The 12,080-nt window shown below is 42.5% G+C and overlaps 1 protein-coding gene across 4 annotated transcripts in view; it reads left to right on the forward strand.

Moving 5' to 3' along the window:
* SLC31A1 (solute carrier family 31 member 1) overlaps positions 1 to 12,080 on the forward strand; it is a 33,680-nt gene that overhangs the window by 6,886 nt on the left and 14,714 nt on the right. The window contains exon 2 of one of the 4 annotated variants that reach the window (XM_043453564.1): positions 5,593 to 5,668. The exons of 2 other annotated variants lie outside the window; for them this stretch is intronic. The gene's annotated coding sequence lies outside the window, so the exon portion shown is untranslated. The remainder of the gene's footprint in view (positions 1 to 5,592; positions 5,669 to 12,080) is intronic. One more of the 4 variants, XM_043453566.1, reaches the window with a different exon arrangement.

The following is a 12,080-nucleotide window of genomic DNA, read 5'->3' on the forward strand; positions in this document are numbered from 1 at the left end:
GTTAAGGATAGCCCTGCAACAAATGATTTTGTTCATATAACATTTCACATGTGTCAGTTTATCTGTAGAATAGATATTTAGAAGTGAAATTGTAAATGAACAGTGAGAGAGATGAGAAGGTATCATTTCCTTAAAAATATCTTGATTTAAGTAAGGGCCAAGTATAAGCAGTCTCATCAAAATGATGTTGAACTGAGTACTTGCCAAAAATCACCACATCACAATCCTTTTTCTAGTGTTATTCAGTGAAGTATTACTCAGGGTATTATTACATTGTAAAAGGAATATTATAAGCTAAGGACAAAAGGGGACTGTCTCCTAGCTACTTTTACCAGTAGTTGCCATGTAGATTAGTTGTTTTTTACAGTCCATGTATGGACTGAAAGTGAAAAAAAAAGATAACTTAAGAGAACCTAATATCTGTCTGTTTGTTTATATGTGTTTCTCTTACTGGCTTCCCAGGTTTTCTTTTTTTTTTTTCTTTTTCCGCTGATTGTGGGATGAGTTATAACTTTGTAAAATGGGTGATACCGTAAGAATCTCTTGCCTTTTAGAGGAGCTAGAGACCTCAAAGCAGACCAGAATTAAATCATCCCCTCCTACCTTTTTGACCAAACCCACTCACCTTTCTTCCCTCCCTTCCACACCTCCATTCTTTCTCTAGGTGTCTTAAGCCATTTGCAAAATCTGCTGTGTAAATAGCAGGTTTCAGCTAGAGCCTCCATCCTCCTCATTGCCAAATTTCCTATAACCCCTGGGGCAGGAGGAGAAGGGGACAACAGAGGATGAGATGGTTGGATGGCATCACCAACTCAATGGACATGAGTTTGAGCAAGCTCCAGGAGTTAGTGATGGATAGGGAAGCCTGGCGTGCTGCAGTCCATGGGGTCACAAAGAGTCGGACACGACTGAGCGACTGAACTGAACTGAGAGGGTACTTAGTAAATACTTCCTGACTGGAGTTTGGGTAGATGTCAGAGTCATCTAATCTAGCTTCAACTTTGCTACCCTCTCAAGGTGACATCTTCGTTTTACTTGCACAGTGTGACACACCCTCAAGCCCACCAGTATGCATACACGACATGATTCAGGAAGAGACAAAAGACCATGTCAGTTATCCTGGAGAGGAGTTTGTGTCTGTGTATGTTTAGGGAAAGGTACACATACACATCAGGCTTCCCTGCTGGCTCAGACAGTAAAGAATCTGCCTACAATGCAGGAGACCTGGGTTTGATTCCTGGGTGGGGAAGATCCCCTAGAGAAGGGAATGGTAACCCACTCCAGTGTTCTTGCCTGGGAAATCCCATGGATAGAACCTGGCAGGCTACAGTCCACGTGGTCACAAAGAGTTGGGCAACTAACTTAGACTTAGCAGCTAACACACACACACAATCCTTCTGGCTCTGGGTGCCACTGTTTGTGCTGCAGTTAAAAAATTGGAGCCTTATTTATTAAGCTACACACAAGTGGTGATTATGGATTTAGACTTCAGAAAGTGAAAGTGTTAGTCACTTAGTCATGTCTGACTCTTTGTAACCTCATGGACTGTAGCCTGCCAGATTCCTCTGTCCATGGAATTCTCCAGGCAAGCATACTGGAGTAGTTAGCCATTCCCTTCTCCAGGGGATCTTCCCCACCCACAGATCAAACCTGAGTCTCCTGCATTGCAGGCAGTTTCTTTCCCGTCTAAGCCACCAGGAAAGCCTGATTTAGACATATTCAGTAGGAATAACCTACTTATTTTGAGTCTTCAACTCAAAATAAACATGTATTTTTTATTCCTGCGGATCTCATTTTATATGTATATAATCATAAAGATAAACATGAATATTAGATGAACACAAACTCTGTCAACCTATGGTTTTAGAATAAAGAAACCTGTCTATGGGCCATGCTTTAAGTACTCATAAATTCTCTGTGGCATGGCTCTGATAATCTCTGTGGGATAGAGGATGACTAGGCTTACTTATGGACTGTAGTAAGGTGAGAGGAGTATAGGGCCTAGCATGTAAGTTACCCAGATGGGTCCCATCTTTTCAAATATAAGCTTTTTTTTAATTCCAGATTCCCAAGGAAAATTACTGCTAGGGAGTGCCAATGAGATGCCTCACTAGACTTCTTTCTGCCTGTGATTTGGACAACTTGTAAAACGCCCACGAACTTTCTAGAAACTAACCATGAAAAGAGTTTCGTTTATTATGGCTTCAAAAATACCAACGTGTATGGTGCTGTGTTATAGCTTAGAATTAAGGGGTAGAGTTAATTACCTCTTACCTATTCTTAAGAAACTTAGAATGTAGAAAATATAAGATGCGCAAAAACATCTTATAATGTATATATTTACATTTCAAGGTTGCACTTTGAGCAATCTTTTTTCCTTCTCACAATCCTAATGAAACGTCTTTAGAAATATACAAACAATAGAAGGTATGTTGTCATGATTTACAATAAATATTTGATCTTCATCCCATTTCTGGCTCAGAGCTAAAACCCTTGGAATTTCCTAAGTGGCTAGAGTTGGGTTTCCCTGCTAGCTCTAGTGGTAAAGAACCTACCTGCCAGTTCAGGAGACGAGACGTGGGTTCAATCCCTGAGTCAGGAAGATCCCCTGGAGAAGGAAATGGCAACCCACTCCAGTATTCTTGCCTAGAGAATTCCATGGACAAAGGAGCCTGGCAGTGTACAGGCCATGGTGTCGCAAAGAGTCAGACACAGCTGAAGCAACTTAGCACAGAGTTATCAAGGTGTCTTTTGTTAGATTAATAAGGTAACTTCTCTAAGGATGGGGGCTAGTTGCCTGTGAAACCAACCACAGTGACTAGAAGGTTGGAACTTTTGGCCCCTAACTTCCTGGTAGGAGAAAGGGGCTGAAGATTGCGTTTAATCACCCATGGCCAATGGTGGAATCAATCATGCCTATTTAATGAAGCCTCCAAAAAACCCCAAATGGACAGGATTCTAAGAGCTTCCAGGTTGGGAAACCGGAACGCTAACCTGTACCACCATGCCAGCCCCAACTTACAAAGAGAGAAGTTCCTTTGTTCAGAACTTCATCCTATATATCTCTTCATCTGGCTGTTGACTTGTCTGCTTTAATATACTTTGCGATAAATCAGTCAGCAATCTAATGAGTAAATGAATTTTCTTTGTTCTGTGAACCATGTGACGCTAGTGGTAAAGAACCTGCCTGCCGATCTAAGAGATCTAAGAGACCTAAGAGACACGGGTTTGATCACTAGGTCGGGAAGATCCCCTGGAGGAGAAAAAGGCAACCTACTCCTGTATTCTTGCCTGAAGAATCCCATGGACAGAGGATCCTGGCGGGCTGCAGTCCTTGGGGTTTCAAAGAGTCGGATACAACTGAAGCGACTTAAGCACCCATGAGCCACTCAAGCAAATTTTATAGAACTCGAGAAGAGATTGTGGGAGCTTCTGACTTAGAGCCAGTGGATCACAAACACAGGCTTGCAATTGACCTCTGAAGTGAAGGCCAGTCTTGTGGGACTTTCTAATCTGCATAATCTGATGCTATCTCTGAAAAGATAGTGTCGGAGTTGAGTTGAATTGCAGGACACCCCGCTAGAGTTGGAGAATTTCTGGGCGGCAGGGAAACTACCCATTAAAAAATCATCTTTTATCATTAGAAAATAGAGATTAAAGAAGCCTGAAACTTGGAGACATTTCAAAGACTATAAATGCAGATTGGAATCAAATTGAAGCAAATGACTGACCACCTGATTCGACATGGGTGAAGAACATCCTTCCCTGTGAAGTGCATGGATAGGGTTCACTGGCACACCCTGAACGCTCCCACAATGAGAACGACAAAGGTCAGAAAGAAAAGTTAGCTGTGGAGTAGCTATGTGTGCATGCTCCTGTGCGTGCTTAGTCGTGTCTGACTCTTTTGTGACCCAATGGACCATAGCCCGCCAGGCTTCTCTGTCCAGGGGATTTCCCAGGCAAGAATACTTGAGTGAGTTGCCATGCCCTCCGCCAGGGGATCTTCCCGACCCAGGGGTCAAACCCGAGTCTCCTGCATTGCAGGCAGATTCTTTACCCACTGAGCCACCTGGGAACCCAAGTGGGAAATGATCGAGGGACAAATCAAAGGATTGGAGGGGATTATACCTATGCCAAATTTAGAAAGAACAGTAGATTAAGAAGTAACAATAATGACTATTTATCGAGGGCTTACTGTGTTTAGGCGCTGTGCTAAGTTCATGTTTAAGGGCACACTGTCACAAGATAGGTGCCATTCTCATTGCTGTCTTCATGGAAACTAAGTATGCTTCTGCCTCAGTGAGCTCTTCATAACAATCCCTATGAGGTAGGCTACTTTTATTACTTGATTTTAGAGCTGAGGCCAGAGATATTGAGTAATTCACCCAAGGGCCCACAACCAGCAGGTACAGTTTTACCAGTTAGAGATTGAGTATAACTTCGTTGCATACTTGGAGAGCAGCCATAAAAAAGAAAATATCTCTTCTGCCCACAACTTCCTCCTCCTGTTTTTTGTTGTTTATTTTTAGTGGTCTATTCAGGATCTCAAACTGAACTCCCATTTTCAGACAAGCAGAAGCTGATGGTTAGGGAGAGGCCCTGGAGTCCTCGGCTGGGAGCCAATCTTAATTTCATTAATCACATTGGGAACTATTCCCACAGTGTGTCAAATTCCAAAGGTGAGCCATTTTATATTAAATTTAGTGTTGGCCCAGAAAGTTCTTTGATTATTAGGTGGTTGAGTTCAGTTCAGTCGCTCAGTCGTGTCCGAATCTTTGTGACCCCATGGACTGCAGCACCCCAGGCTTCCCTGTCCATCACCAACTACCAGAGCTTGCTCAGACTCATGTCCATTGAGTTGGTGATGCCATCCAACCATCTCATCCTGTGTAAAGAATCTGTCTACCATGCAGGAGACCCAGGTTCAATCCCTGAGTCAGGAAGATTTCCCAGAGAAGGGAATGGCTACCCACTCCAGTAATCTTGCCTGGAGAATTCCTTTAATGTGCTTTACAGACTTGCCAGGACCCTTAGATAACTTGATGTTGGTTTACTCTGAGTATAGGGAGTATTCATTTCTTCCTCCCAGTAGAAATAGGTCTGTATTTCTTTCGAAGCTCCCTAAAAACCACAACTTTGTTTCCTTATCTCAATTTTTCAGAATGGCTGCAGAAAGTAAATAGCTACCTTTGTTTTTTGTTTGTTTTGTTTCCTTTTGACTGAGCTGTGCAGCATGGGGGTTCTTCGTTTTCCTAGCCAGGGATTGGACTCATGCCCCCTGCAGTGAAAGCATGACGTCTTACGCATTGGACCACCAGGGAAGTCCCTAACACCTTTATGTTAAGTGACAGGGCCGCAAGAGTTGGGTGAAAGTCCAATGATATGAGTAATAAAATGATCACTGGACTTGAGGTCAGAATCTGGATTCTAATTGCACACTGTCACTAGACCTGCCACATGACCTTGACTAGTCAGTTAACCTCTTGTACCTCTATTTTGCAGCTATAAAAGTAAGTAGCCATTCTTGTTTAATCCAGTCCTGTCTTTCACATGCGGTTAGGTCTAGCAACATACTACGTTGTGCTTGCTCAGCAGGAAAACCTGGGAACGTGCTGGAAAGAAAGTTTACTATTGATTGGACCCAGACCTAGAAGCATTCAATCAACAGGTATTTATTGAGTACCAATGTAAATGGTATATTCGACTCCACATAGTCTAAAGTAGGCCTTACTATGCATTCCATGAACAAGATGTGAGTAGTTTTCTTCAGCCTTGTTATTGAGCACTCATAGAACATAACCCACAAAGTAATAATAATGCTTTTATGTATGTTACATGGTCTTTTTCTCTCAGTATTTCTTGCCATTCATTATCTTATTTTAATGATACAAAAACCCTGAAAAGAAACAAGACAGATGTTATCTCATTCCCCTGAGTTTCAGATGAGATGCCTAAACTCGGAGATCAGCAGTGGTTCTCAGGGACTACCCTAGTGGCGCAGTGGTTAAGACGCTGTGCTTCCAAAGCAGGGGCCATCAGTTCGACCCCTAGCTGGGAAACTAAGATTCCAACATGTCATGAAGTGTGGCAAAAAAAAAAAAAGAGTGGTTCTCAAAGAAGCAGCAGCGTGATTCTGCCCTCAAGGGGATATTTGGCAAAATCTGGAGATATTTTGGATTGTCACAGCTGGAATAGTGGTTCTGTCAGTGAGTAAAGGCTTGGAGTACTGTTAAACTTCCTGCAGTGCACGGGACAGCTCATACAGCAAAGGATTGTTCAGTGAGGTCAAAATTGAGAAACTGGCATTGGCGCTTTATCCCCTAAGAATACAGAGTGATGGAGTTGGATGCAGCAGAATCCAGATCTCGGACTCAGTCTAGTATATTCTCCACTGCCCTTAGCATTAAAAACTGGAATCACGTAAATTCTGGGTTTATTGCTAGTGTTTTGTGGAGTGAAAAGTGGGGCTTGTCAAATATCATGGTTGAAGATTTCCATGTTTAGTACAGATTGTATAATCCAATAATAATCCACTAGGCAGGTGCTGTCTGGGGAGCTTAGTCTACCTTCATCATATTTTTTACCTTACTGAGCACCTACCAAATTTGAGGGAGTTAGCCAAGTGCTATTGAAGTCGGAACACAGCCCCTTTAGCAGGCTCTGCATAGTACCTACTGCCTGTCGAAAGACTCATGAGACTTCTATAGGAAATGTCACTAAGATACTCAGAAAGTAGCAGAGCCAGGATTTGAATCTTACCTGACTCATGCTCTTAACAATATTCTCTAAGCTTAACTCCTCCTACAGAAGTTGACCTGTGACTTTAGAAGCTCTTACAATCCAAGATAGTCCTTGGAGAGTATTCTTCAGTTTTGCCCCTCAAACCATTAAATAACCCAGAGATTAGAAGGCTCGTCTAATCCTTTGGAAGTTTTAACAGATGTCTTTCTGGATTTGGGGAAATTAAAGGATTATGGTTCATGGCTCTGTAAGGAATTTGTTTTTTTCCATCTGTGAATGCCTCACAGAAAACTAGAGCAGAAAATATTATTAGGTAAGAACAAATAAAGGCCAGTTATTCTACCCAGCCAAGTATTCTATTAAAATCTAAATCTGGTCACATCACTCCCCTGCTTATTACCCCTAAATAGCTTCCAGTTGCCCTTGGAGTAAAATTTAGTCTGCTCTAAATGACCTGTAAGGCCTTCTTCACTGTACCCCTTCTGCCTGTCTCCAGCCTCACTGGGCTTCTCTTCCTCGTACTCAATGTGTTCTATTCATACTGACCTTGAATGACCTTGATTCCTTTCTTGGCTCAGGGGTGCTATTCCTGCCCATCTGCCCATCTCCAGTAATTTTCAGCCTGCTTAAATGTTACCTTAAGAGGGCTTCTCTGTTCTCTCTTCTACCTACCCCTGCTCCATCTAAGTTAGTTCTTTTACTGTTATTCTCCTAGCACAGTACCATGTTTACTTCCAGCTATATACTTAAACACATTTACTTATTTACATATTTAACGAGAGTTTCCTCCTCTAGGGTAAGTTTTGCAAAGGCAAGAATCTTGTCTTTTGCATCTGGGTCCTTGTAAGTAGATATAAAGCCTATGTGGGTTTTGTAAGAATTAAATAATTTCGGGTGAATGAGTATTTTGTCCAGCGCCCTTCCAGGTGCAGTAAGGAGGTATGAATTAGTAACGTGCCCTCTAAGAACTTTGCTGTGTGTATGTGGTGTTTTTTATCTTGTATTTTAGGAACTGTAAGTCAGTGTTCCATAAGAGAAGATTGCTAAAGATATCCAGTAAAAGGCAATTTCTTCTGTCAGGAATTCAAGGAAAACCTCATAGAAGAGGTGGCATTTTAACTTAGCCTTAAAGAATGAACTAGATTGTACACTCCAAACAGCAAGGGCCGTATTTTAACTTTATCCTACTACTGGCTTCCCTTGTGGCTCAGCTGGTAAAGAATCCACCTGCAGTGCGGAAGGCCAGAGTTCGATCCCTGGGTTAGGAAGATCCCCTGGAGAAGGGAAAGGCTACCCACTCCAGTATTCTGGCCTGGAGAATTCCATGGACTGTATAGTCAATGGGGTTGCAAAGAGTCGGACCCGACTAAGCGATTTTCACTTCACTTACTTCTGACACATTTTAAGTGCACTATAAATGTTGAACAAATAATGATAGGATTTTCACATATTCAGAAGATGGGATGGGGACTACAGAGCCAAAAAAGCTACAGCTATCAAAGTACTAAATTTATTCAGGAAGAGTGAATGGATGACTTTCAATGGAATATCTGAATGTGAAGAGGATTAGATTGGGGTAAGGCTGAGAAGGAAATCTGTATCAGAGACATAAATAAATGCCAGTGAAAGTGAAAGTCACTCAGTCGTGTCTGTCGCTTTGGGTCCCCATGGACTATACAGTCCATGAAACTCTCCAGGCCAGAATACTGGAGTGGGTAACCTTTCCCTTCTCCAGGGGATCTTCCCAACCCAGAGATTGAACCCAGGTCTCCCACATTGCAGGCGGATTCTTTACCAGCTGAACCACAAGGGAAGCCCAGGAATATTAGAGTAGGTAGCCTATCCCTTCTCCAGTGTTTCTTTCCAACCCAGGAATCGAACCGGGGTCTCCTGCATTGCAGGTGGATTCTTTACCAACTGAGTTTTCTGGGAAGCCCCAAATGCCAGGTAGTGGACATAAAATAAATGATGAGAAGGGTGAGGTGAAGATACTTCTGTGTCTCTTTGCAGACAGATTAGTTCGTGGGAGTAAAACCTAAAATGCAAATCATGGTTTGAGAAATACATGCAAATAGTATCTGGATACTGGTTTCACTGGAACTGCTGGTTCTATTATCAACACCATCACCAAAAAACAGCAAAATGCAGGCTCCTATGAAACACTTCCTATGCTTGGTTTGGCTGGAAAGAGAGTGTTTGCATCCTTGTATTTCTGGAATGGAAACATCCTGAGGGGTGTTATAACAGTTGTTACAGAATTTGGTTATTACTGAATAGCTGCATCTGATGACTTATAAAGTCCTTCCAGGCTCTGGGGGGCCGGGGCGGGGGGGCGGGGGGGGGAGGGGGGACGCTGTGTGGCACAAGGATCTTAGTTCTCCAACCAGGGGTTGAACCCATGTCTTCTACAGTGGAAGCATGGAGTCTTAACCACTGGACCACCATGGAAGTCCTAAAGCACTTCCAATTCTTAGTGAGATTTCTATGACCCACAAATTGAGAGGCAGGGCACTAGGTTTTATCTTGAGGTGGTCTGCTGATAGATGAAGAGATGGCTCATTCATCTCTTTCTAGGTCTACTTGTTGAAGCCAGACTTCTTAGCTGAGTCAGGAGGCTAAGCATCCAAGAGGAACTTACTAAATGTCTGCAGTTGATGAAGATGAGGACTTGGAGAAACACTCCAACTGTTTCTCTTACATTATCTCAACAGTGTTCTATCAGGTGATGACTAAAACAGACAGATTGAAAGAGCATAGAAAAAAAAAATCGGGCTATTTGAGACCTAGTCTCAGTTGGAGTCATGAAGAAAGGCACATTGTGGTATGAATGGTCAGAGGTTTTAGAACTAGACCTTGCAAGAGGAGGAAGATTTGTTGCATTTAGAGATTGTAAGGATGGGCCTTGCAGCCTAGAGAAACAATGTCAGCGAAGACACCAGACAGCAAAGTGTGGTAAGAGTAGAAACTGGACTAATTAGACTTGTTTGGCTGAAACACAAAGTATCTATAGGCAGAAAGGTAGGCTGAGGCCTTTATTTTAAAGATCTATTATCTTAGAACAAGGAGGTTAATAGACAATGGAGAGGTTGGTAGGCAGTGGAATGTTGGGGACAGGTAAGTAGAGCCATGCTTTAGGTAGATTGATTTGTCATTGATGTATCACATAGGATGAACAGAGGGCAGAAGTACCCTGAGAAAAACCCAAGTTTGTAAGAGAGTGATTGTGAAAACCAGAGGCAGGCTGAGTGAATCTTCTAATTTATTTGGATTAGGAAAAGTGACCAAAATTTGACACTGAATAAACAGTAAGGCAGATTTAACAGAGAATAATCCCTGGGCCAGGAGTGAGGATATATAAGTTCTTGCCAGGGTACTTCCATAACTTTCTAGAATAACACTGAACAGGGTGCTTAAACTCTCCATGCCTTGGGCTTCCCTGGTGGCTGAGCAGTAAAGAATCTGTCTGCCAATACAGGAGATGCAGGTTTGATCCCTGGGTCAGGAAGATTCCCCTGGAGAAGGAAATGGCAGCCCACTCCAGTATTCTTGCCTAGGAAATCCCATGAACAGAGGAGCCTGGTGGGCAATAGTCCATAGGGGTTGCAAAGAGTTAGACACAACTGAGTGATTAATACTTTCACTTTTCACTTTCTGTGCCTTGGATCCTCTGAAACAAGAAGAGGTACTGTGAGGATTTGTTGTTGTTATTCAGTCAGTCAGTAAGTCATGTCCGAATCTTTGTGACCCTGTGGACTGCAGTATGCCAGGCTTCCCTATCCTTCACTATCTCCTGGGCTTTGCTTCAGCATCAGTCTTTCCAGTGACTATTCAGGGTTGGTTTCCTATAGGATTGACTGGTTTGATCTTGCAGTCCAAAGGACCCTCAAAAGTCTTCTCCAACACCACAGTTTGAAAGCATCAATTCTTTGGGACTCAGCCTTCTTTAGGGTCCAACTCTCAAATCTGTCCATGACCACTGGAAAACCATAGCTTTGGCTATATGGGCCTTTGTCGGCAAAGTAATGTCTCTGCTTTTTAATGTGCTGTCTAGTTTTGTCATAGCTTTCCCTCCAAGGAGCAAGCATCTTTTAATTTTGTGGCTGCAGTCATCACCTGCAGTGATTTTGGAGCCCAGGAAAATAAAATCTGCCACTGTTTCCATTTTTTCCCCACATAGTTTTTTTCCCCATATGAAGTGATGGGACTGGATGCTGTGATCTTAGCTTTTTTAATGTTGAGTTTTAAGCCAGCTTTTTCGTTCTCCTCTTTCACCTTCCTCAAACAGCTCTAGTTCCTCTTTACTTTCTGCCATTAAGGCGGTATCATCTGCATTGGGTATTTAAAAAATTAAGTTTGTCCTCAGCATGCTTTCTCTGCAAAATGATAACCCTCTTGTTTAATAATTATAGCTGTATAATTTGTCTTGCAATCAGTTCCTCCAGGACAAACAGGCTTCTCATCTCCTTTGCTCAGCCTGAGCAGATTAACTATTAAGTGGAGTGGAGATATAGAAAGATGAAGTTTATGATAGAAGGGGGTGGCCTTGAATCACCTGGAGTGAGTGAGTGAAGTCACTCAGTCATGTCCGACTCTTTGCGACCCCATGGACTGTAGCCTAACCAGGCTTCTCTCTCCATGGGATTCTCCAGGCAAGAATACTGGAGTGGGTTGCCATTTAAGCAAAGGCTTTCTTGTCTTACTCTGATTAGAATCAAATCATGGGTTTGCTTTCTGTCTTTTCCATAGATAGTTAGAATGAGATTCACAGGGCAGCTCCTGAGTTACCGCCTTTCGTACTAAAATGGATATTCTTAGCCAAGAACTTCAGTATAAAAGATCTACTCCCACTAATTCATAGCTCTTTTGTTCTAATAAAAACTTTTAGTCTGTGTAGCGTTTCATGTTTGCCTAGATCATTGTGTGTGTGCTTAGTCGCTCAGTTGTGTCTGACTATTTGCAACCCCAAGGACTGTAGCCTGCCTCTGTTCATGGGGATTCTCCAGATGAGAATACTAGAGTGGGTTGCCATGCCCTCCTCTAGGGGAACTTCCCAACCCAGGGATCAAACCTAGGTCTCTCATATTACAGGACAGTTCTTTACCATCTGAACCACCAGGGAATTGGCCACTCATAAATGGAAGCCCTTTAAGTTTTAAGTGTAACCGTTTGTCTCTGGCAATTGGTTACTATTGATGTATCTGATTAGTCTGATGTATGAGTGATACAGCCACATAGACTATGTTATCACTTGAGTGTATAGAGTGTAGTTTGGTTTCTTTCCACAAAAAGTGCTTTCAAGGAATCCTGCAACAGACTTATCATCTTTGCTATTGTTACTT

This window comes from Cervus canadensis, chromosome 30 (assembly GCF_019320065.1).
Source record: "Cervus canadensis isolate Bull #8, Minnesota chromosome 30, ASM1932006v1, whole genome shotgun sequence".
Lineage (NCBI taxonomy): Eukaryota > Metazoa > Chordata > Mammalia > Artiodactyla > Cervidae > Cervus > Cervus canadensis.